Genomic DNA, 27,655 nt, shown 5'->3' with positions numbered 1-27,655 from the left:
AAGAATTAAGAAGTTTTTTAAGCAACATACATGTCCTTGAAAACCGCAGAAAGTGGGGCACTGCAGAAATAGAGTTGCAGAGTTGTCGAATAGAGGGCCACTCTGTGGCCCTCTCTACATCGGCCAGCGATGGTGCCGTTTGTTGGTGGGTGGGAGCAGTAGCAGGGAGGCTGGTGGGCGGCCCATCACTGCAGGGACTTCCTAATCCTGTCCCTGCAGTGCGTGCAATACATCAGGAGCATGCGGGGGCGCGCACGTTACATTAATGTGATAGAGGGAGGGAGAGGGAGGGAAATTAATTTTGGACAGGGATCGGTGAGGGTGTTGAGGGGGGCAGCTACACTACAGAAAATTATTTAGGAAAAAATAAATTAAAAAAACACTTGTATTATGGCAAAATGGGTACTGGCAGACAGCTGCCAGTACCCAAGATGGTGGAAGATAGGTAAAGGGGTGGGGGTTAGAGAGCTGTATGGGGTGGTTCAGGAAGTTTGGGGGCTGAGGGGGGATCCATCACTGCAAATTAAATATATATATATATAAAAAAAATAAAAAAAATTGCCTTTTATTTTAGTTCTGGCAGACTTTCTGTCAGTACTTAAGATGGCAGTGACAACTGTGAGGTGGGGGAGGGAAAAGAGATGTTTGATGGGGGCCAGGGAGTGATCGGGGGGTGGGATGTGTCAAGTGGGAGGCTGATCTCAACACTAAAGCTAAAAATAACCCTACAAGCTCACTACAAGCTACCTAATTAACCCCTTCACTGCTGGGCATAATACAATTGTTGTGCGCAGCGGCATTTAGCAGCCTTCTAATTATCAAAAAGCAATGCCAAAGCCATATATGTCTGCTATTTATGAACAAAGGGGATCCCAGAGAATCATTTACAACCATTTGTGCCATGATTGCTCTAAGTGTTTGTAAATCATTTCATTGAGGAACCTAAAATTGTGAAAAAGTTAGCAATTTTTTTTATTTGATCGCATTTGGTGGTGAAATGGTGGCATGAAATATACCAAAATGGGCCTAGATCAATACTTTGGGTTGTCTTCTAAAAAAAAATATATACATGTCAAGGGATATTCAGGGATTCCTGACAGATATCAATATTCCAATGTAACTATCGCTAATTTTGGGGGGAAAAAATGGTTTGGAAATAGCAAAGTGCTACTTGTATTTATTGCCCTATAACTTGCAAAAAAAGCAAAGAAAATTTAAAAATTGGGTATTTCTAAACTCAGGACGAAATTTAGAAACACATTTTGGGGGTCAAAGTTAGAAAAAGTGTGTTTTTTTACATTTTTCATTATATTTTATATATTTTTTATAGTAAATTATAAGATATAATAATGGTATCTTTAGAAAAGTCAATTTAATGGCAAGAAAACAGTATATAATATGTGTGGGTACAGTAAATGAGTAAGAGGAAAATTACAGCTAAACACAAACACTGCAAAAATGTAAAAATAGTCCTGGTCCTTAAAGGGACACTGAACCCAAATTTTTTCTTTCATGATTCTGATAGAGCATGCAATTTTAAGCAACTTTCTAATTTACTCCTATTATAATTTTTTCTTCATTCTCTTGCTATCTTTATTTGAAAAAGAAGGCATCTGAGCTAAGGAGCCATCACATTTTTGGTTCAGACCATGGACAGCACTTTTTTATTGGTGATGTCCAATCAGCAAGGACAACCCAGGTTGTTCACTAAAAATGGACCGGCATGTAAACTTACATTCTTGCTTTTCAAATAAACATACCAAGAGAATTAAGAAAATTTGATAATAGGAGTAATCTAGAAAGTTGCTTAAAATTGCATGATCTATCTGAATCACAGAAGAAAAACATTTGGGTTCAGTGTCCCTTAAAGGGAAGGAAATTGAAAAATGGCCTTGTCCTTAAGGGGTTAAATGTGCATATCTTTACAGAAGAGGAAGGGATTTTAGACACAAGGTTATTCTATAGTTAATTCTTTTTTTTTAGCCAGAAATGTATCTAAACAATTTTTAAATGTATCTAGGGTATTGGCAATTCACTACCTCCTTTGGTAATGAGTTCCACAATTTTATTGCTCTTACAGTGAAAAATGTTTTCATTGCAGGAAGTTAAATCTTCTTTCCTCCAACCTTAAATTGTGACCTCTTGTCACAAAAAATGTTCTTGGAATAAACAGAGCTTCTGCCATCTCTGTATATGGGCCTTGAATATATTTATATAAAGTAATCATGTCACCTTTCAAGCGCCTTTTTTCTAGAGACAACAGACCCAGTTTGGATAACCTATCCTCAAAGCTTAAATTCTCCATTCCCCGCATTAGCTTTGTGGCCCTTCTCTGAACTTTTTCTAGTTCTGCAATATCTTTTTTTGTGAACGGTCCCCAGAACTGCACTCCATACTCAAGGTGAGGTCTTACCATGGATTTATATAGTGACAATATTATGCTTTCCTCCCTTGAATTACCTCTTTTAATACATGCTACTATCGTATTAGCCATTGAAGCTGCTGCTCTGCATTGTGCACCCATCTTTAGCTTTTATCTATAACTACTCCCAAATCCCTTTCCTCCTCTGTCTTGTCCCATTTAAATAATACATTGCCTGCTTATTTTTACTTCCAAAATGTAGAACCTTGCATTTTCCCATATTAAATCTCATTTTCCATTTACCTGCCCATACTTCTAATTTTTGCAGATCCCTTTGTAATGAAAGTACATCCTGCTCTGACCAAATTACCTTACTTAACTTAGTATCATCTGCAAAATTATGTCGCTAATTAATCCTTGCTCCAAGTCATTAATACAAATATTTAAAAGAACAGGACCCAGTACTAATCCCTGGGGGACTCCACTGATTACCTTTGTCCAATCTGAGTATGACCCATTTACTACTTATTGTTGTTCCCTATCTTTTATCCAGTTATTTATCCATGAGCTAACATTTTCAGCTATTCCAAGTCCCTTAATATTCTGCATTAATCTCTCCTGTGGCACTCAAATGCCTTTGCAAAATCTAAGTATAACACATTAACTGATTCCCCTTCATCTATATTTTTACTTACTTCCTCATAGAATCTAATTAGATTAGTTTGACATAATCTATTTCTCATAACACCATAAATGAATTAACCCCAAATCCTAAGTCTAACCCTAACACCCCCCTAACTTAAATATTATTTAAATTAATCTAAATAAATATTCCTATAATTAAATAAATGAATCCTATTTAAAAATAAATACTTACCTATAAAATAAACCCTAAGGCCTAGATTTAGAGTTGGGCGGTAGCCGTCAAAACCAGCGTTAGAGGGTCCTAACGCTGGTTTTTACCGCCCGCTGGTATTTGGAGTCAGTCAGGAAAGGGTCTAACGCTCACTTTGCAGCCGCGACTTTTCCATACCGCAGATCCCCCTACGCCATTTGCGTATCCTATCTTTTCAATGGGATCTTTCTAACGCCGGTATTTAGAGTCGTGGCTGAAGTGAGCGTTAGAAATCTAACGACAAAACTCCAGCCGCAGAAAAAAAACAGGAGTTAAGAGCTTTCTGGGCTAACACCGGTTTATAAAGCTCATAACTACTGTGCTCTAAAGTACCCTTAAATCGAGGTCCCCCCACATCGCCGCCACTCTATTAAAATTTTTTAACCCCTATTCTGCCGCTCCGTACACCGCCGCCAGCTACGTTATCCCTATGTACCCCTAATCTGCTGCCCCTAACATCGCCGACCACTATGTTATATTTATTAACCCCTAATCTGCCGCCCCCACTATCGCTGACACCTGCATATTATTATTAACCCCTAATCTTCCGCTCCGTACACCGACGCAACCTACATTATCCCTATGTACCCCTAATCTGCTGCCCCTAACACCGCCGACCCCTATATTATATTTATTAACCCATAATCTGCCGCCCCAACGTCACCTCCACCTACCTACAATTATTAACCCCTAATCTGCCGACCGGATATCACCGCTACTCTAATAAATGTATTAACCCCTAAAGCTAAGTCTAACCCTAACCCAGTGACGTGCAGTGAGGTCAGAGGCAGGTGAGGCATTGGCTATGATATGCCTTCATTCTTTAGATATCCTTTGTTGAAGAAATAGCAATGTACATGGGTGAGCCAATCACATGAGGTATCTATTGTGCAGCCACCAATCAGCAGCTACTGAGCATATTTAGATATGATTTTCAACAAAGGATATCAAGAGAAGGAAATTAGATATTAGATGTAAATTGGACAGAGGGGGTGGGAGAGACAGAGGGGAGAGAGAGACACAAAGAGAGACAGAGACCATGGGGGAGAATGAGACATGTAAGGAGAGAGACAGAGGGGGTGGGAGAGACAGGGAGAGAGAGATGGATAGTGAGAGACAGAGGGGGAGAGGGAGAGAAATAGAGACACAGAGGGGAGAGAGAAACAGAGGGGGAAGGAGAAAGGGAGAGACAGAGGGGAGAGAGAGAGAGAGAGAGAGAGAGAGAGACACAGAGGGAGAGAGAGAGAGAGACAGAGGGGAGAGAGAGAGAGACACAGAGGGGAGAGAGAGAGAGACAGAGAGAGAGAGAGGGGGAGGGAGGGGGAGGGAGGGGGACAGAGAGAGAGGGAAAGAGAGACAGAGGGGGAGAGAGAGGGGATGGAGAGAGAGAGAGAGAGAGAGACAGAGGGGATAGTGAGAGAGACAGAGGGGATAGAGAGAGAGACAGAGGGGATAGAGAGAGAGACATAGGGGATAGAGAGAGATAGAGAGAGAGACAGGGGGATAGAGAGAGACAGAGAGAGAGAGAGAGACAGAGGGGATAGAGAGAGAGACAGAGGGGTTAGAGAGAGAGAGAGACAGAGGGGATAGAGAGAGAGGGGATAGAGAGAGAGAGAGAGAGAGAGAGAGAGGGGATAGAGAAAGAGGGGATAGAGAGAGAGACAGAGGGGATAGAGAGAGAGACAGAGGGGATAGAGAGAGAGACAGAGGGAATAGAGAGAGAGAGACAGAGGGGATAGAGAAAGAGAGACAGAGGGGATAGAGAGACAGACAGAGGGGGGATAGAGAGACAGACAGAGGGGGGAGAGAGATACAGACAGAGGGGGGAGAGAGAGACAGACAGAGGGGGGAGAGAGAGACAGGCAGAGGGGGGATAGAGAGACAGACAGGGGAGAGAGAGAAAGACAGAGGGGGAGAGAGAGACAGACAGAGGGGGAGAGAGACAGACAGAGGGGATAGAGAGAGACAGTGGATAAAGAGAGACAGAGGGAGAGGGATAAAGAGACAGAGGGAGAGGAATAAAGAGACAGAGGGGGAGGGATAGGAGACAGAGGGGGAGAGAGAGAGGGGAGAGAGAGAGGGGAGAGAGAGAGACAGAGGGGAGAGAGAGACAGAGGGGAGAGAGAGACAGACAGAGGGGATAGAGAGAGAGAGAGACAGAGGGGATAGAGAGAGAGACACAGAGGGGATAGAGAGAGAGACAGAGGGGATAGAGCGAGAGAGACAGAGGGGATAGAGAGAGAGAGAGACAGAGGGGATAGAGAGAGAGGGAGACAGAGGGGACAGAGAGAGAGAGACAGAGGGGGGAGAGAGAGAGAGAGAGAGAGAGAGAGACAGAGGGGAGTGAGAGAGAGACAGAGGGAGAGAGAGAGACAGAGGGGAGTGAGAGAGAGACAGAGAGAGAGAGAGAGAGAGAGAGAGAGAGACAGAGGGAGAGAGGGAGAGAGAGAGACAGAGGGGAGAGAGAGACACAGAGGGGAGAGAGAGACACAGAGGGGAGAGAGAGACACAGATGGGAGAGAGAGACACAGAGGGGAGAGAGAGAGACACAGGGGAGAGAGAAAGAGAGAGAGACAGAGGGGAGAGGGAGAGATAGAGGGGAGAGGGAGGGAGAGATAGAGGGGAGAGGGAGGGAGAGAGAGACAGAGGAGGGGGGATAGAGACAGGGGAGAGGGGGGTAGAGACAGGGGAGAAGGGGGGATAGAGACAGGGGAGAAGGGGGGATAGAGACAGGGGAGAAGGGGGATAGAGACAGGGGAGAAGGGGGGATAGAGACAGGGGAGAAAGGGATAGAGACAGGGGAGAAAGGGATAGAGACAGGGGAGAAGGGGGGATAGAGACAGGGGAGAAGGGGGGATAGAGACAGGGGAGAAGGGGGATAGAGACGGGGGGATAAAGACGGGGGGGAGAGACACAGGGGAGGGGGTTCGAGGACTTGGTATTATTTTCATATTGTTTATGGGGGTATCTTTATAATTTATTGTGTAAGGCTTAAACTGCAGTTATTTTACATATAGAGAGAGAGGAGGAAGTACTCTGATTTGCCTACAACTATACAACATAGAAACAAGGCCATATATGTCATTAGTCTAAGTAGGCAGCTGCCTATTGGCATGATAACTCATATGGTGTGTGTAAAACTGCATAACATTAAAGGCATCAACAGGGCAATTTGTATCATTATGCCAAGTAGACCACTGCCTATACTAAAGGCATGACAACTCATGAGGTATGACAGTGACACTCACAGTTGCAATGCATTTCAGCTCCCTCTCACTCACTGGCATCCAAGAGCCACATTCTGCCCATGTCTGACAGTAAGACTCAGACATGGGCAGAATCATCATGTGGCTCTTGGATGCCAGTGAAAGGAGAGCTAAAGTGCATAGCATGATAATTCCTCTTATTGACTGATTTAAATTAATATACCATTTCCCAATCTTGACCTTGCAAGTTGCAACTTACTTATCGATATAATGGGGTTTGTTTGGCAGGGCTGTGATAAATTAAGTATTAAATTATTACAGTTAGACAGACTCTGTGGCTGACTGCCTGTATTAATTTGTTGTAGTTGTACTCAGAGTCAGTACTGTCATCACCCTGTGTGTGTGTTCCTTACCTTACTTGAGCCTTTGCTGAGGTCGTTACTGTCAGACAGACTGAGACTGTCACTCAACGTGGCTCCGGCTCGCTCCTCCATCCACCGTCCTCATGACTCCTCCAGGACCTCCCTCCACAGTCCGGACTCCAGACCAGAGACTTATCCACAACCGCAGCTGAGCTGACAGCTCCTCCTGGCTGGCTCTTCTTTAGTCACTGTCTCCCTGGTCGACCGACCGAGTCCACACACAGGCACTTTAATTTCAGCACAGGGAGGGCAGGGCACGCAGCGCAGCCACGCACTTCAGCAGCAGCTCCCTCCTGTACTGAGTTTAACTCTTCCCGCGCCTGAAGTCTAACTGACTGTGTCGGCCGACGTCACATAAATCCGACGTCACGTGACCCACACTCTGTCACTCAGCAGCCCAGCAGTGCTGATGCTGATTAGCTGAATGATCTAGCTCCATCATGGAGGCGGTTTTGATAACCGCCTCCATTGGAGCCTGTATGAGGGCCCAGCAAGACACCACTAGATGGCGCTAGCTTTCAGTGAGCAGTTAAGTTATTCAGATCCATGTTGCGCAATTAATGGAGGGCAGCGGACTGGCTCACTGCCTCCTAATTGCGCAACAACTGATGCTGAATTTGGCAGCGCAAGCGCAGGACAAAGGAAATTAAATAATGATGATGTGGGTAATCGCTGTCAGGGGGTGGGGGGTACCCTTTGGGGTGGGGGTGGCCAAAAAAATAAAAGACAAAAAATACTTTTTTTTTTAAAAAAAAAAAATATATATTATTTGAAATCTTTTTTCACTGATTGGACGCGCTGCCTCCCCTGCCTCCTATTACTGCACGTCACTGCCCTAACCCTAACACCCCCCTAAGTTAAATATAATTTAAATCTAACAAAATAAATTAACTCTTATTAAATAACTTATTCCTATTTAAAGCTAAATACTTACCTGTAAAATAAACCCTAATAAAGCTACAATATAAATTATAATTATATTGTAGCTATTTTAGGATTTATATTTATTTTACAGGCAACTTTGTAATTATATTAACCAGGTACAATAGCTATTAAATAGTTAATAACTATTTAATAGTTACCTAGTTAAAATAATTACAAAATTACTTGTAAAATAAATCCTAACCTAAGTTACAATTAAACCTAACACTACACTATCAATAAATAAATTAAATAAACTACCTACAATTATCTACAATTAAACCTTACACTACACTATCAATAAATAAATTAAATAAAATACCTACAAATAAATACAATGAAATAAACTAACTAAAGTACAAAAAATAAAAAAAGCTAAGTTACAAAAAATAAAAAAATATTTACAAACATTAGAAAAATATTACAACAATTTTAAACTAATTACACCTACTCTAAGCCCCCTAATAAAATAACAAAGACCCCCAAAATAAAAAAATGCCCTACCCTATTCTAAATTTAAAAAAGTTCAAAGCTCTTTTACCTTACCAGCCCTGAAAAGGGCCCTTTGCGGGGCATGCCCCAAAGAATTCAGCTCTTTTGCCTGTAAAAAAACACATACAATACCCCCCAACATTACAACCCACCACCCACATACCCCTAATCTAACCCAAACCCCCCTTAAATAAACCTAACACTAAGCCCCTGAAGATCTTCCTACCTTATCTTCACCTCGCCGGGTATCACACCGATCCGTCCTGGCTCTGATGTCTTGATCCAAGCCCAAGCGGAGGGCTGAAGATGTCCATGATCCGGCTGAAGTCTTCATCCAAGCAGGAGCTTAAGAGGTCCATGATCCGGCTGAAGTCTTCTATCAACGGCATCTTCAATCTTCTTTCTTCCGGAGCCATCATCTCCCAGCCGACGCGAATCCAACCTCTTCTACCGATGCCTACTCGCCGAATGACGGTTCCTTTAAATGACGTCATCCAAGATGGATCGGAACAGCCAATAGAATGCGAGCTCAATCTGATTGGCTGATCGGATCAGCCAATCGGATTGAACTTGATTCTGATTGGATGATTCCATCAGCCAATCAGAATTTTCCTACCTTAATTCCGATTGGCTGATAGAATCCTATCAGCCAATCGGAATTCGACAGACGCCATCTTGGATGACGTCATTTAAAGGAACCATCATTCGGCGAGTAGGCGTCGGTAGAAGAGGTTGTATCCTCGTTGGCTGGAAGATGATAGCTCCGGAAGAAAGAAGATTGAAGATGCCGTTGATAGAAGACTTCAGCCGGATCATGGACCTCTTAAGCTCCCGCTTGGATGAAGACTTCAGCCAGATCATGGACATCTTCAGCCCCCCGCTTGGGCTTGGATCAAGACATCGGAGCCAGGACGGATCGGTGTGATACCCGGCGAGGTGAAGATAAGGTAGGAAGATCTTCAGGGGCTTAGTGTTAGGTTTATTTAAGGGGGGTTTGGGTTAGATTAGGGGTATGTGGGTTGTGGGTTGTAATGTTGGGGGGGATATTGTATGTGTTTTTTTTACAGGCAAAAGAGCTGAATTTTTTGGGGCATGCCCCGCAAAGGGCCCTTTTCAGGGCTGGTAAGGTAAAAGAGCTTTGAACTTTTAAAATTTAGAATAGGGTAGGGCATTTTTTTATTTTGGGGGTCTTTGTTATTTTATTAGGGGGCTTAGAGTAGGTGTAATTAGTTTAAAATTGTAATATTTTTCTAATGTTTGTAAATATTTTTTTATTTTTTGTAACTTAGCTTTTTTTTTTTTGTACTTTAGTTAGATTATTTCATTGTATTTATTTGTAGGTATTTTATTTAATTTATTTATTGATAGTGTAGTGTTAGGTTTAATTGTATTTATTTGTAGGTATTTTATTTAATTCATTTATTGATAGTGTAGTGTTAGGTTTAATTGTAGATAATTGTAGGTATTGTATTTAATTTATTTATTGATAGTGTAGTGTTAGGTTTAATTGTAACAGGTTAGGATTTATTTTACAGGTAATTTTGTAATTATTTTAACTAGGTAGCTATTAAATAGTTATTAACTATTTAATAGCTATTGTACCTGGTTAAAATAAATACAAAGTTGCCTGTAAAATAAATATTAATCCTAAAATAGCTACAATATAATTATAATTTATATTGTAGCTATATTAGGGTTTATTTTACAGGTAAGTATTTAGCTTTAAATAGGAATAATTTATTTAATAAGAGTTAATTTATTTCGTTAGATTTAAATTATATTTAACTTAGGGGGGTGTTAGTGTTAGGGTTAGACTTTAGGGGTTAATACATTTATTATAGTAGCAGTGAGCTCCGTTCGGCAGATTAGGGGTTAATTATTGTAGTTAGATGGTGGCGACGTTGTGAGGGGCAGATTAGGGGTTAATAAATATAATATAGGGGTTGGCGTTGTTAGGGGCAGCAGATTAGGGGTACATAACTATAATGTATGTTGCGGCGGTGTACGGAGCGGCAGATTAGGGGTTAATAATAATATGCAGGTGTCAGCAATAGCGGGGGCGGCAGATAAGGGGTTAATAAATCTAACATAGTGGTCGGCGATGTTAGGGGTACATAGGGATAACGTATCTTGCTGCGGTGTACGGAGCAGCAGATTAGGGGTTAATAATAATAATATGCAGGGGTCAGCGATAGCGGGGGCGGCAGATTAGGGGTTAATAAGTGTAAGGTTAGGGGTGTTTAGACTCGGGGTACATGTTAGGGTGTTAGGTGCAGACATAGGAAGTGTTTCCCCATAGGATACAATGTAGCTGCGTTAGGAGCTGAACGCTGCTTTTTTGCAGGTGTTAGTTTTTTTTTCAGCTCAAACAGCCCCATTGTTTCCTATGGGGGAATTGTGCACGAGCACGTTTTTGAAGCTGGCCGCGTCCGTAAGCACTGCTGGTATCGAGAGTTGCAGTGGCGGTAAATATGCTCTACGCTCCCTTTTTGGAGCCTAACGCAGCCCTTCTGTGAACTCTAAATACCAGCGGTATTTAAAAGGTGCGGGAGAAAAAAAGCACGTGTAGCTAACGCACCCCTTTGGCCGCAGAACTCTCAAATCTAGCCGTAAGATAGCTACAATATAATTAATAATTACATTATAGCTATTTTAGGGTTTATTTTTATTTTACAGGCAACTTTGTATTTATTTTAACTAGGTACAATAGTTATTAAATAGTTATCAACTATTTAATAACTACCTAGATAAAATAATTACAAAATAACCTGTAAAAAAAATCCTAACCTAAGTTACAAATACACCTAACACTACACTATCAATAAATTAATTACATAAATTCACTACAATGATCTTAAATAAAATACAATTAAATAAACTAAACTATATTACAAAAACAAACAAACACTAAATTACAAAAAATGAAAAAAATATTACAAGAAGTTTAATCTAATTACACCTAATCTAAGCCTTCTAATAAAATAAAAAAGCCCCCCAAAATAATAAAATTCCCTACCCTAAACTAAATTACAAATAGCCCTTAAAAGGGCCTTTTGCGGGGCATTGCCCCAAAGTAACCTGCTCTTTTACCAGCCCTTAAAAGGGCTTTTTGCTGGGCATTGCCCCAAAGTAATCAGCTTTTTTACCTGTAAAAAAAATAAATACAATACCCCTCCAACTTTACAACCCACCACCCACACACCCCTACTCTAAAACCCACCCAATCCCCCATTAAAAAAACCTAACACTACCCCATTGAAGATCACCCTACCTTGAGCCGTGTTCACCCAGCCGGGCCGAACTCTTCATCCGATCCGGGCACAAGTGGTTCTACAGCCGGGCAGAAGTTTTCATCCGATCGGGGCAGAAGAGGTCCTCCATCCAGCAGAAGTCTTCATCCAAGCGGCATCTTCTATCTTCATCCTGGCAGCAATGAGCGGCTCCATCTTGAAGACCTCCGGCACGAAACATCCTCCTCGGCCGACGGACTAACGACGAATGACGGTTTCTTTAAATGACGTCATCCAAGATGGCGTCCCTCGAATTCCGATTGGCTGATAGGATTCTATCAGCCAATCAGAATTAAGGTAGGAAAAATCTGATTGGCTGATGTAATCACCCAATCGGATTGAAGTTCAATCCAATTGGCTGATTGGATCAGCCAATAGAGCGACGTCAATTCTATTGGCTGTGTGCAAACTCAAAAGCATACATTGGCCTCTAGTTATCAAGCTGTCAACCGCACTTTGGTTACTTTGAGGTTGGAAAAAAAAAGTCATAGTTGTGGACATAATATTAGATGTAATTAAGCATATGAAAGTATATTACAAAACATTTTTGGTAATGTCTTCATACTATACACATATACAACACCTAGAATGTCTGGCACTCTCTTGCAAGCAAACAGCTAGATTAAAAGCAAAATGAAAGAATTAGTTACATCATTTGGACAGGTGGTGACTGGCCCAGGGGAACAACAATGTCTCTTCGTAGCTGAGTCCCTAAACGTCATCCACACAATGCATGCCTTCAACCAGACACACTGAGATACAAACAATGGTGATGTAATTCAATGCATAACAGATGATGGGGCTGATTTAACAAGAGCTGAATTGCCCTGAATGTAACTGTTTCTGCGCAAACCTTCAGGCTCGCTGGAAACAAGATTTAAGAAGCAGCGTTCTTAAGACTGTTGCTCCTTAATTCGTACACCTCACCTGAGGCGGCAGACATTAATCCTCCCTATCCCATACAATCAGGTTTATTGACACTCCCTGCTAGTGGCCGATTGGCCATGAATCTGCAGGGGCAGTATTGCACAAGCAGTTCACTAGAACTGCTTGTGCAATGATAAATGCTGACAGCGTATGTTGTCGGCATTTATTGATGTGCAGTGGACGTGATACTCTACAGAGGTTCATGTCTACTCACACTTTGTTAAATTGTCCCTGATATCTCTTTACATGTTAACACAAAACAATATATTATTCACTTTCTTGTTTTGTTTTTGATCTTAATGTGTTGTTTTTAAATAAACAATTTTTTAAACTTAAGCACAGTTCTAGCTCCTTTGTTTTTCCAATTTGAATGCTACACGGATTTGAGCTTCATATCCTTAGATCTTTCTTGTGATTCAACTGGCTGAGCAGCACCTGGAGAGAGGGTGAGATGATAAACCCTGAGATATCAGCACGTCACTACCAGCACATTGGTGTGCTATTGCCAATTGTGAGTACCCATTTTTGGATTTTGGTTGCATCATTTCATGCTCACTTTTGGTTGAGCTGCACATAAGGCGCCCCTCTGCTTTATGTTTCACTTCATAGTTTGGTTTGGATTTGTCTGTGAAGAGGAGAGCAGCCCCCTATACCTTGATATCCATGGAGGCCCTTTGAATAGTGCAGAGCACGGATTGTTTTGGGACTATCATTGCATAACTGTATAGTAACAGATTTATTGTTTGTATTCCTCATTGAGGTAAGATCTGTTATATCTGTTTAAATATTTATTTCAATATTACCACTTGGACGCCCCCTCAATTGGTTTGTTTTATTCACTTTCTTGCTGTGATGTCAAGTGAAGGTTAACACATTGGTGGTAAGAAAAGACGCATTACGTGTAAGGGGTGTTGCACTGTTGATTTTTTTTTATTTTATTAGGGGAATATATAGATACAACAATTGCTAGTAGCTTACTAATGCAGTGGGCAAAAGGTTAAATGGATACTCTACTCTAGGATTTTTATTGTTTAAAAAGATAGATAATCCCTCTATAACCCATTACCCAGTTTTGCATAACCAAAATGGTTATATTAATACAATTTTTACCTCTGTGATTACCTTGTATTTTAGCTTCTGCAGACTAGACACTTATTTCAGGAGTGAGCACAGTGTTATATATATATATATATATATATATAGCACACATGAACTAGTGCTATCTAGCTGTGAAAAACTGTCAAAATGCACTAAGATAAGACACGGCTTTCAAGTGCTTAGAAATAAGCATTTGAACCTACCTTGGTTTAGCTTTCAACAAAGAATACCAAGATAGCAAAGCAAATTTGACGATAAATGTTAATTGGAAAGAAATAGCACTAGTTCATGATTTTGAGCTTTAGTGATATTAACAGCAGAAGCATTTGGGGATTGTGATTACGTTAAACAGCTCAATTGCAGCACAGTCTGAAGTTCAGAAACTTATCTGTTATTAACAATAGCAAAATTGTGATCAAACCCTATCGCCTAGATTTAGAGTTCTGCGTTAGCTGTCCAAACCAGCGTTAGGGGGTCTTAACGCTGGTTTTGGCTGCCCGCTGGTATTTAGAGTCAGTCAGGAAAGGGTCTAACGCTCACTTTCCAGCCGTGACTTTTCCATACCGCAGATCCCCATACGTCAATTGCGTATCCTATCTTTTCAATGGGATCTTTCTAACGCCGGTATTAAAGTCTTGGCTGAAGTGAGCGTTAGAACTCTAACGACAAGACTCGAGCCGCGGAAAGAAGCCAGTAGTTAAGAGCTTTCTGGGTTAACGTCGGTTCATAAAGCTCTTAACTACTGTGCTCTAAAGTACACTAACACCCATAAACCACCTTTGTACCCCTAAACCGAGGTCCTCCCATATCGCCGCCACTCTAATAAAAAATTTTAACCCCTAATCTGCCGACCGGACACCGCCGCAACCTACATTATCTCTATGTACCCCTAATCTGCTGCCCCTAACATCGGCGACCCCTATATTATATTTATTAACCCCTAATCTGCCCCCCCAACGTCGCCGCTACCTACCTACACTTATTAACCCCTAATCTGCCGACCGGACCTCGCCGCCACTATAATAAATGTATTAACCCCTGAACCGCCTTACTCCAGCCTCAAAAACCCTATAATAAATAGTATTAACCCCTAATCTGCCCTCCCTAACATCGCCGACACCTAACTTCAAGTATTAACCCCTAATCTGCCGACCAGACCTCGCCGCTACTCTAATAAATGTATTAACCCCTAAAGCTAAGTCTAACCCTAACCCTAACACCCCCCTAAGTTAAATATAATTTAAATCTAACGAAATAAAATAAATCTTATTAAATAAATTATTCCTATTTAAAGCTAAATACTCACCTGTAAAATAAACCCTAATATAGCTACAATATAAATAATAATTACATTGTAGCTATTTTAGGATTTATATTTATTTTACAGGCATCTTTGTATTTATTTTAACTAGGTACAATAGCTATTAAATAGTTAATAACTATTTAATAGCTACCTAGTTAAAATAATTACAAAATTACCTGTAAAATAAATCCTAACCTAAGTTACAATTAAACCTAACACTACACTATCAATAAATTAATTAAAAAAACTACCTACAATTACCTACAATTATCTACAATTAAATCAACTAAACTAAATTACAAAAAAACAAACACTAAATTACAAAAACAAACACTAAATTACAAAAAATAAAAAAAGATTACAAGAATTTTAAACTAATTACACCTACTCTAAGCCCCCTAAAAAAATAACAAAGCCCCCCAAAATAAAAAAATGCCCTACCCTAATCTAAAATAAAAAAGTTTACAGCTCTTTTACCTTACCAGCCCTTAAAAGGGCCTTTTGCGGGGCATGCCCCAAAGAATTCAGTTCTTTTGCCTGTAAAAAAACACACAATACCCCCCACAACATTACAACCCACCACCCACATACCCCTAATCTAACCCAAACCCCCCCTTAAAAAACCTAACACTAAGCCCCTGAAGATCTCCCTACCTTATCTTCACCATGCCGAGTATCACCGATCAGTCCAGAAGAGGCTCCAAAGTTTTCATCCTATCCGGCAAGAAGAGGTCCAGAAGAGGCTCCGAAGTCTTCATCCTATCCGTCAAGAAGAGGACATCCGGACCGGCAAACATCTTCATCCAAGTGGCATCTTCTATCTTCATCCATCCGATGAGGAGCGGCTCCATCTTCAAGACCTCCAGCGCGGAACATCCTCTTCTCCCGACGACTAGACGACGAATGAAGGTTCCTTTAAGGGACGTCATCCAAGATGGCGTCCCTCGAATTCCGATTGGCTGATAGGATTCTGTAAGCCAATTGGAATTAAGGTAGGAAAAATCTGATTGGCTGATTGAATCAGCCAATCAGGTTCAAGTTCAATCCAATTGGCTGATCCAATAAGTCAATCACATTGAGCTTGCATTCTATTGGCTGATCGGAACAGCCAATAGAATGAAAGCTCAATCTTATTGGCTGATTGGATCAGCCAATCGGATTGAACTTGAATCTGATTGGCTGATTCAATCAGCCAATCAGATTTTTCCTACCTTAATTCCGATTGGCTGATAGAATCCTATCAGCCAATCGGAATTCGAGGGATGCCACCTTGGATGACGTCCCTTAAAGGAACCTTCATTCGTCATCTAGTGGGAGAAGAGGATGTTCAGTGCCGGAGGTCTTGAAGATGGAGCCGCTCCTCGTCGGATGGATGAAGATCGAAGATGCCGCTTGGATGAAGATGTTTGCCAGTCCGGATGTCCTCTTCTTGCCAGATAGGATGAAGACTTCGGAGCCTCTTCTGGACGGATCGGTGATACCCGGCGTGGTGAAGATAAGGTAGGGAGATCTTCAGGGGCTTAGTGTTAGGTTTTTTAAGGGGGTTTTGGGTTAGATTAGGGGTATGTGGGTGGTGGGTTGTAATGTTGGGGGGGGTATTGTATGTTTTTTTACAGGCAAAAGAGCTGAATTCTTTGGGGCATGCCCCGCAAATGGCCCTTTTAAGGGCTGGTAAGGTAAAAGAGCTGTTAACTTTTTGTTTTACATTAGGGTAGGGCATTTTTTTTATTTTTTGTTATTTTTTTGGGGGCTTAGAGTAGGTGTAATTAGTTTAAAATTCTTGTAATCTTTTTTTATTTTTTGTAATTTAGTGTTTGTTTGTTTTTGTAATTTAGTGTTTGTTTTTTGTAATTTAGTTTAGTTGATTTAATTGTAGATAATTATAGGTAGTTTATTTAATTAATTTATTGATAGTGTAGTGTTAGGTTTAATTGTAACTTAGGTTAGGATTTATTTCACAGCTAATTTTGTAATTATTTTAACTAGGTAGCTATTAAATAGTTATTAACTATTTAATAGCTATTGTACCTAGTTAAAATAAATACAAAGATGCCTGTAAAATAAATATAAATCCTAAAATAGCTACAATGTAATTATTAGTTATATTGTAGCTATATTAGGGTTTATTTTACAGGTAAGTATTTAGATTTAAATAGGAATAATTTATTTAATAAGATTTATTTTATTTCATTAGATTTAAATTATAGTTAACTTAGGGGGGTGTTAGTGTTAGGGTTAGACTTAGCTTTAGGGGTTAATACATTTATTATAGTAGCGGTGAGGTCCGGTCGGCAGATTAGGGGTTAATACTTGAAGTTAGGTGTCGGCGATGTTAGGGAGGGCAGATTAGGGGTTAATACTATTTATTATAGGGTTTTTGAGGCGGGAGTAAGGTGGTTTAGGGGTTAATACATTTATTATATTGGCAGCGAGGTCCGGTCGGCAGATTAGGGGTTAATAAGTGTAGGTAGGTAGCGGCGATGTTTGGGGGGCAGATTAGGGGTTAATAAATATAATATAGGTGCCGGCGATGTTAGGGGCAGCAGATTAGGGGTACATAGGGATAATGTAGGTTGCGGCGGTGTCTGGAGAGGCAGATTAGGGGTTAAAAGTGTAATGCAGGGGTCAGCGATAGCGGGGGCGGCAGATTAGAGGTTAATAAGTGTAAGATTAGGGGTGTTTAGAATTGGGGTTCATGTTAGGGTTTTAGGTGCAGACTTAGGAAGTGTTTCCCCATAGGAAACAATGGGGCTGCGTTACGAGCTGAAAGCTGCTTTTTTTGCAGGTGTTTTTTTTTCAGCTCAAACTGCCCCATTGTTTCCTATGGGGGAATCGTGCATGAGCACGTTTTTTAAGCTGGTCGCGTCCGTAAGCAACGCTGGTATTGAGAGTTGAAGTGGTGGTAAATTATGCTCTACGCTCCCTTTTTGGAACCTAACGCAGCTCTTCAGAGAACTCTAAATACTAGCGTTATTTAAAAAGGTGCAGGGGAAAAAAAATATGCGTAGCTAACGCAACCCCTTCTAACGCAAAACTCTAAATCTAGGTGCATGTTTCTTTTTAATATTCATATATGTCTGAATTCAGAAATTCTATGCCCGGGCTTAAAGGAAGTACTATAGAAGCACCAATACTTATATTTTGTTTTGTTTTATGGCTATGAGTTTTGAAATAAACTCTGAAATGTTTAATGTTTCACAGTATTTTAATTATGACATAATATGACTATAATGACAGTGTAAGGCAGTTTGTCTGCCTGAATCAAAATGAAGTGCTGTTCCTTTGTGTGACATGGGGATTGTTGCTACGGGGAAGTTACAGCTTTGCTGCAACGTTAGGGGCAGAGTTGTTTTACATTATTTATGGCAAAGTAGTTGGCTTTGTGGGACACCTGCAGAGAAAGAGATTAGTATTTCTGAGGCAGAGGACATTATTCCTCTGAGCCTTCAGGCCCTTTTTTCTCTCTCCAGAAATGGCCTTTCTGACCAATTTTCACCTGACAGTTTCTTTTAGATCCATCCCCTTCTTTTCTTTTTGCCAGTGCTTTGTGATCCATTCCCAGTGGTGGCTCAATGTCTGGACATAGCAGTGTTGCCTTGAGCAGGTCTGCAGGCACCTGGAAGTGGGGTTTATAAGCAACATTGATGGCAAGGATGGCAGGGGAGGCAGTGGTCACAGTTATCAAGAAGTCAACAGGCTTTGTAGGGCACTCTCAGAAGTGGTCTTCGTCTCTCCTCAGGCATCAGTTTCCTCGCATCCAACCAAGGTGTAGGTCTTTCAGGTATGTTGGCCAGTACCTCCTCTTTCAGTCTTGGGATCCCAGGTTGCTATTCTGGTAACATCACATCCAGTAGTGACCAACTGTGGACAGAAGCATCAGAAATGGAGTTTAGGGATACAGAAGTAACAGTGTGATGGGATACAGATGTAAAAAGGGGTGTCTTGCGCTAGCGGCCTTGTTGCATGGCATTCTGCAAGCTGGTTAAAGGGGCTTTAGCCATATTAAGAGGGCCAAGAGTCTTCAGGGTGTGGAGTGTGTGCTGGGACAATCATCTCCTCAAGGGCTGTGAGTATGCCTCAGTGCGCTAAGGGAGTAAAAGGGGGCATAAGTAGGCTAGTATGATATTATGTAGATGGACTGGTAGAATGCATTTGGTGAGTGCCTCAAGCCTTCAACAACAGTCTCTGGACTGAGTCAGATCAATGCCAGGTTGGTAGTCAGATGACTAGCATGGATTCCACTGCTAGATGAGATAGTTATCCTGTGAATGTGGGCCAGGGTGGTCATATAGTAGGGATGGTTAGTGGGACCCCAAGGCAGCCAGGTAGGGCTAGTATGGGGGTTATGGTGCCCCCCCATTTAGCCACATCTGCATCTGCTATGGAAGCCCAGCAGTCTTTGCAGGGTTACATCAGCAGTTTGGGGCCAGAAGAGTAGTGGTGCAAGGGGATACTCTTGACTTGTACATTCATTATTTGAGCATCTTAAGGCAAAGGCAGTTAGTAAAATTAAGGAAGGCATATATGCCATTTATTTGAGTTACCTTTCACATCCTTGCATCTTGCTTTCATATCTTTTCATCATGCTACCTTGAGGAAAGGCCAGACCAGTCCTTAGCAGTGCTCAAATATATGGATACTATTGACCATATCATAGTAGTTTTAGGGAAGGCATGTGGCATAGAGTACTGTCACAAGAGGGATTTTAATCAAATTCTGTTTTGGGTAAAAAAATATGCATCTCTGGTCTTAACTGGGACCAGATTGCCGTCCTTCCCAGGTTACTGTGCAGTACTCTAGAGTTGATAGGTTGCAGAGCCCAGCTAAACATAAGATAGACAGCATGACAAAGGAGCAAATTGTTCATTTCACCACATATGTGTGTATTGTGTAGGCTCACATCTCAGCCTTGATTGTCCAGGGAAGAAGGATGAAGCCGCTAGTGAGGGGTACTACCAGATGGGACACTGGTAACAAGAGTGCCCACCCCTCTCAGGTTGGGTATATTTAGGCCTTGGCTCTCAGTGTTTCTGAACCAGGGTGCTGCAAACCTTTTGACAAGGGGTATTCAGAATGTTTAGTTGTGCTAGATTTCCAGGTACACAGAAATTTCAAGTTGGCAAATGAGTATGTTTTAGGTTGCATATCTGGCCAATTAAAGGAACCATGACCCCCACATGCTTTGGTGATCTCTCTCTCTTAGGGGTGGTTCCAAAGAAAGAATCACGGAAAATAGCTTGGTTATTGTAATTGGACAAGGAATGCTAATGGAGAAGCTTGACATTAAGTCAGCCTTTTGACTCCTCCGTATAAAGCTGTTGACAGATATTTGCCAGTGGATTGCTCCATGTCTTGAGTATAATTCAAGGCTTTTAGCTTGTTTTATGCCAAGGCCCATGGTAGTGGTACAGTGGCATACTACATGGATGACTTTCTATTTAATGCGCATTGGGTTAGCTCGACCTAGGAGCTCAGGTAAATTGTTATGCATGAACAAAAAGTTGCACAAAAAAACATTAAAAATACATTTATAAGTACAGTTACACTCATAATAACACTATCAAATAAAACATATTTAAAATAAATTGCAGTAAAAAGTTATAAGGCTCAAAGATATGAGTTCTCAGGTGTTAGAAAAAAAGGCATGCAAAGGGCTTTAATATAGAGATACTGTACATACATATATATACATGTCTAAATATTATATGTGTGTGTATAAATGTGTGTACATATGTATTTATGTATTTATAAGTATATATATATATATATATATATATATATATATGTGTGTGTATTTACAGACATATATACACATATAAATATATATATGTATACATATATATACAAATATATAAGTGCATAAATAAAAAGAGAGAAATTTGGGAATGAACAATAGCATAATAGCTTGTTCTATGGCTAGTTACCACCCAAGAAGAAGCCTCTTTTTGCTCAACATGTACCTTTCACAGAGAAGAACTTCCTGAAGCATATCAGTCTGATCCTGACTTCACAGTACAGTACAGCCCCGAAATACAAGACAATCTCTCTTTGAACAAAAGAAACAGCAAAACCCCAGACGTATGTTTCAGCCTATTGTTGCCTCGTCAGTGAGGTGCAGCCATATCCCTCTAGGCACACTGAGCAACAGGTCCATGTCTGGATTCCCAGATCACAGTTAGGGAGACTTCCCTAAGTGTCATAATTTGCATAAATAAAAAGAGAGAAGCGCTCAACCTGGGAATGAACAATAGCATAATAGCTTGTTCTATGTCTAGTTACCACCCAAGAAGCATCCTCTTTTTGCTCAACATGTGCCTTTCAGAGAGAAGAACTTTCCTAAAGCATATCAGTCTGATCCTGACTTCACAGTACAGTCCAGCCCCGAAAAACAAGGCAATCCCTCTCTTAATGAAAGAAACAGCAAAACCCCAGACGTATGTTTTGGTCTATTGTGGGCCTCATCAGTGAGGTGCAGCCATATCCCTCTATGCACACTGAGCAATGGGTCCACGTCTGGATTCCTGCATCACACTTAGGGAGACCTGGGTGCAGCTTCTTTTAGCCCAGGTGGTAAATCGCCACCTGGGCTAACAATAGTATTGAGCCGGATGTTCGTTCCTCTGAGTGTGCTTCTCTCTGTGTGTATTTAGTCTCCCTATAGCAAAAAGAGGAAACCAGACATGGACTCCTTGCTCAGTGGGCCTAGAGGAATATGGCCACACCTCACTGACGAGGCCCAATGAAGGCTGAAACGATCATCTGGGGTTGCTGTGTTCCTTGTTCAGAGAGGAATTGCCTGGTATTTCGGCGCTGGACTGACCATAATAGGCTGGATCAGACTGATATACTACAGGAAAGTTCTTCTCTGTGAAAAGCATTACTGGGCTAAAAGAAGATGCACCCAGGTGGTAAATTGCCATAGAACAGGCTAACAATAGTATTGAGCCGGTTGTTCGTTCCTGTGAGTGTGCTTCTCTCTGTGTGTATTTAGTCTCCCTATGGGAAAAAGGGGAAACCAGACGTGGACTCCTTGCTCAGTGTGCTTAGAGGAATATGGCTACACCTCAATGGCGAGGCCCAATGAAGGCTGAAACGATCATCTGGGGTTGCTGTGTTTCTTGAATTGCCTGGTATTTCGGGGCTGGACTGACCGTAATAGGCAGGATCAGACTGATATGCTACAGGAAAGTTCTTCTCTGTGAAAAGCATTACTGGGCTAAAAGAAGCTGCATCCAGGTGATAAATTGCCATAGAACAGGCTAACAATATACATATACAGGTGGCCCTCGGTTTACGCTGGTTCAATTTGCCCCGTTTCAGAATAACAACCTTTTTTTTTAGTTATGTGACTGCTATTGAAAAGCATTGAGAAAGCAGTGCATTGATTAAAATAGCCAGTAGGTGGAGCTGTCCGCTTGTGTTGCAGCAAAGATACACACAAGCAGGCTGAAATGAATCAGTGTAGCTAGCTAGACATGAGTTATCAAGCAGTTTTTATAGGAACAAGATCTTCCTGTCTATAAATCAGTCCAGATTGGAATGCATAAAAGGAACTGTTTACAGAAAAATGCAAGTAAAGTCTGTGTTGTGTGATTATTTCATAAGGTTTATAATGCAGTTTAGCAAATGTTTTTGTTCATTTAACTTAGTTTATTTATATATTCTGTGTTGTGTGATTATTTGATATTGTTTATAATGCTGTTTAGCATTTAAAGTCTTTATTTCAAAGCTTTAAAAATAATGTATTAGGTGTTACTTATGACAATTTTGAGAGGGGCCTGGAATTTAACTCCCTCACTTCCCACTGACTTACATTATAAACTGGGTTTCTATTTACAGTGGTTTCGATTTACAACGATTCCTTCTGGAACCTAACCTCGGCGTAAACTGAGGGCTACCTGTATATATATATATATATATATATATATATATATATATATATATATATATATATATAAAGAAAAATGTATTTAAGAATAAATAGAACATTTTCTTCTATGTGAAGAACATTGGAATGTGAAATAATATTTCAAGTCGGGTTAGTGCACTTGATAAAATGCTTTTGGACTTGCGTGACTTGTGAGTTATTATTTTTTTCATCCATCATACACCATTGTAATTTATGGAAGATTACGTTAACGCAATCACTATATATATATTCAGCCTTTTGTGTGCGTTGGGTTAGCGAGCGAGCAAATACTTTTTACTTTCAAATTGTAATTGTCTGAAGTGTGCAAGAAGTCAAGCACAGTTAGCATGCGAGCAGGAGGCATAAATAGCGCTCCACTCATAATCTAGACCTTTGAACCTGTGGACCTCTGGGGGCATAGCCTTAGGGATAATATTATTGTTTTCTGTTCAGACATTCTCAGTATGGTCTTTGCATTCAATCACTTGTCAGATTATTATCTTGTTGTGGTTAGCTACCTTCATCATCTGGTGCTATACTGCCTTCAAAACAACATTCACTGTGGTGCACCATGTGCTTGGAGTGAATAATATTGTTGTGGATGCTTTCTTGTTTTCATAGGGCCAGTTTTGGAGATTGGTCCCATCAGCTGCCGCTATTGGTCTACCTTGTCTTCATTTTCTCTAGTAGATCACTCTCTGCATGCACACATCATTGGAGAGAATAAGAATTGTTTTCAAGATTCACCTTAATAGGATCTGGGTGCTAGGTACTATTGCTTGCAGATTTGTCTTTTTTAAACTAATTGTTTGGTTATCTGAATTTGACAGACTGTTTTATTGTTAGGCAGATAGTTAAAGGTTGGCCTGGGTGGAACCTCAAAGATTGTATGACAGAAAGCCTATCATGCTGCTACCTCTTCTGCAGGCTTTGAAGCATAGGTGCATATCTGACTAAAATACCTTTTTTGGGACCCTTTGATATGGGGAAATGGTAACATTTTCTAGGTCAGGCATAGGGTAAGGTGTGCCACTGAAGCAAGTGTGCTTTACTGACCATGCTATGTTGTTGTTCATTATGTGGTCCAAAACTGATTAGAAGGCTAGTGGTGCTTGACTGACCCTGCTTAGTTAGGTGGATGGGGGTTCTGCTCTGTATCACTTGCTAAGTTGTATTTGTTGGTTAAAAAACAGGGGAAAGAGGTATGCTCCCTTCTAATATACAATATAATATAATCCTAAAATAAGGTTAAACCTAGAAAAATTATATATATATACAAATGTAAGATAGAGCAAACCACACAAAGTGAGTGGGTTCTAAAGTCTGGGTATACAGCACACTTTATCAGATCTAATAATAAAGAAATAAGTAAAGAAAAAGAGAAACAAAAGCTAGAAAAGTTTGCATACAAAAATACATATTTAATAATAGAAAATATCACATTTGTTAAAGAAGAGTTAATGCAGGGTACCCCATCATTAATTAAGGTCTAGTAGTACAACTGGTTGTATATATTAGTGTCTGTGGTGCACCACAATAGTTTTAGGCATGCTAGTTAGAAATACTGTCCCAAGCAACAAAGCACAATAAAGTTATGTGTATAGCTGGATGCTAGCACTTTTAAGCATTATAGTGCAGGTAAAGTCTTTTTTAAAGGTAGTAGAAGTCAACCCGGTTGTATACGTCAGAATGTAAGCCACACTTCAAGCCCTCACTAAAGGCAGTAGATTTCCACCATATTACGGAACCAAAGGAGAAAGAAAACACAAGTATACAGGCAGACCGCTGCCAGAGAGACCTCCAGCGACAAGGAGGTGGAGCAAAAAGCCGGGGATCCTCTTCATCCTTCTGTCTCTCTGTGGCTCTATCACCTACATGGATTAGGAGATTTACATGACAAACTGCATTTGCCTTTTGATACAGGTATCGTTAAGATCAGTGGCCCTGGAGGTCTCTCTGGCAGCGATCTGCCTGTACACTTATGCTTTCTTTCTCCTTTGGTTCTGTAATATGGTGGATATCTTCTGCCTCAGGTGAGGGTTTGAAGTTTGGCTTACATTCTGACGTATAAAACTGGGTTGACTGCTACTACCTTTGAAAGACTTTACCTGCACTATCATACTTAAAAGCGCTAACATCCAGCTATACACATAACTTTATTGCTGCTTGGGATAGTCTTTCTAACTAGCAGGCCTAAGACTATTGTGGTGCACCACAGACACTAATATATAGATCCGGTTATACAGATTATTCACATTTGTCCCACTTTTAGTTTTTAAGGTTTTCAGGTAGGGTATCTGTCAAGGCAGGTTTAAGAGATCACAGGATAGCATCTCAATTTTTAAGAATAGGTGCAGTGACTAGTTCAGTGGCATTGGGTTGGAAAGTTTACTCCATTAAAAGTTTGGGTTGTTGGAGGTCATATCCTAACAAACTTTATCCTCAATGTATTATGCAATGCTAGCTGCTTTTGAGCCTTTGTGGGGCAGTCTTGCACATGAAAGCTTGCATCCTGCAATATAAAAATCAGCAATCATCAGACCTCTGAGGTGAGGCACTTAACAGTTGGGCTTTTCCATGTCTCAAGTTGCTCTAAGGTGGCTTGGTTGCAGGGGTCACTTATACAAGAGGACCAACATAGTTGGCGCAGACTTCATGTGATTTTGTTTCAGTTGGGGGGGGATAATTTGAGAAGAGCTCCTGCCTTTGGTCTCATTGACGTCATGAGGTCAGATGTGTGGTGGATGTGCACTCTGTTTTCTATGGTCAGATTTGGTTAGCTATGCTGATTTGGAGAAATCTCCCCACTCGTAGTGTTACTTATCATATCCTCAAGAAGGTGAACAGAGAAGTGGGGAGTGAAGTCATGGTTTCATGGTTGCTCGGGGTGTTGAGGTACACCATGACAATTTTAAAGCTTACAAAAAGCACCTTTATCATCATGATGGGGTGTATTTGTCTGATGTAGGTTTGGGATTATTTTGGGGTAATTTTAAGCAAGCTTTGTAAGATCAAATTTGAGTTTTGGGATGAAGTCCTTCCTTACTTAAAGTAAGGTATATCTCTTGTGACAGGAGGTCATGGCCCAATCTTTTATGAGTGAGTCCTTAGGGAGTTACAGTTGGGCTAATGGGCAGGGTCATGTCTCAAAGTGAAGGCCTTGGGGCTGCCCTGCTCGGTGAGTCTGCTGGCTTAAGATCTCATAGAGCGTTTGTATCTTTATGCAGGGTGTAGCTTTGCCTGACACACTAGGCAGTACTTGGGCCTTGACCTCTTGTTTGTATGGGGTTTATTATTATGACTTCAGTTGCCACCACCATCTCAAGTACTGACTTTGCGATAAGTCTCTTATTTTTCTATTGTTATATTGTTTAATAAAAGTGACCATGACCTGCTCTTCACCTCCAGCTCTGTATTCATCTTTATTTGGGGTTGCATGGGTGGCTTGTTAGTTTATTTTCAGGTAGCTAGTAATGTCAGAATGGTTGATCAGCCCTTGTGACAGTGTAAGGCATCTTGTCCATCTGGAACAAAATTAAGGGCATTTCCTAGTGTGTGACAAGGAGATTGTTGCTGCTAGGGTGAAGTTGCAACTTTGTAGCAAAGTTAGAAGCAGCATTGTGTTACCTTATTTAATGCCAGTTAATTAGTTTCTCTTCCAGAACATATTCTATGATATTTCCCTTTCTCCCTCCCTCATTATTTTTGGTTTACAGGTCCAGCATGTGCTGGCTCTGAAGACTTGATGGCTTTCTTAGGGTTGTTGAGTTATGCAGCCTGAGGCTGGGAAAGGGTTAATTTATTAAATTTTTGCAAGCCCATAATTATCACCCCATGCTTAGTAATTTGCTGTATGGCTCATTAAACAGGTACCTTAAATCTGGCCTTTTAGGGGTACTTGAGGACTGGAGTTGAGACACACTGCTTTAATATAATAATTTCATATGCAGTTGTAAAGCAAGACATTGAAAGCTTTTGTCCTGGGCCTAAATAAATTGATCAGTTGCATTAAAATATAGAACACTAAAGTATAAAATCTATTATACAGAATTGCTCATACATTATAAATGAAAGCAATCAGCATGATAAAAAGCTGCTAAAATACGCACTAAAGATATTATGCAATGAAAGATATAACTTAATATTTTTAATTGTGTACTTTTTGTAATGTTTATGCAATGAAGATAAATTAAATTACAGAGATGCCTTGTGCCAGGATTAATTTATATATTCAAGGTTTTTTTTTTAGATTTTAATGCTGATATCATAAACTCATGTGCTGTAATGTCACAATTGTATTAATTTTTTAAGCAGGTTATAGTGAAAGTATATCAGCCAAAAAAGACCTAAGCTGTCTTGGAAGCTTGCTCTCTAATCCAACTCAACTGCCTATTAAATTTATTGCTTTTATCCTACTTGCTTCCTATTACAATATAAAATAAAGTGTGCTTATAGTTGAAACAGGAACACAGATATTTTACTAGCTAGAAATTGAGAAGCATATTATACAACCTTGAGATTAAGCCAACATCAGGAGAAATGTGTGAATCCTCTAATTTTGAGTCACAGCCAACCCATTTTCTATAGTGCCAGAAATTCAAAATGTCAAGTGCGACAAATTGAATATAAGTATATCTGCATCCGTTACACAAATCTCCTTTTTTTATACTTTTATTGGAACTATTTATAGAGCCAGAATACATGCTGGAATACTATACTGAATGGGAATATGCTCTTGCAAATATTTTCAGCATTACCACTGTGTTAAAATACATTTTAGAGCAAACAAGTATTTTTTTTTCTTTATATTTACATATATAAACATTCTCT

This window comes from Bombina bombina, chromosome 5, assembly GCF_027579735.1.
Source record: "Bombina bombina isolate aBomBom1 chromosome 5, aBomBom1.pri, whole genome shotgun sequence".
Lineage (NCBI taxonomy): Eukaryota > Metazoa > Chordata > Amphibia > Anura > Bombinatoridae > Bombina > Bombina bombina.
Note: the sequence above shows the minus strand (reverse complement) of the source record.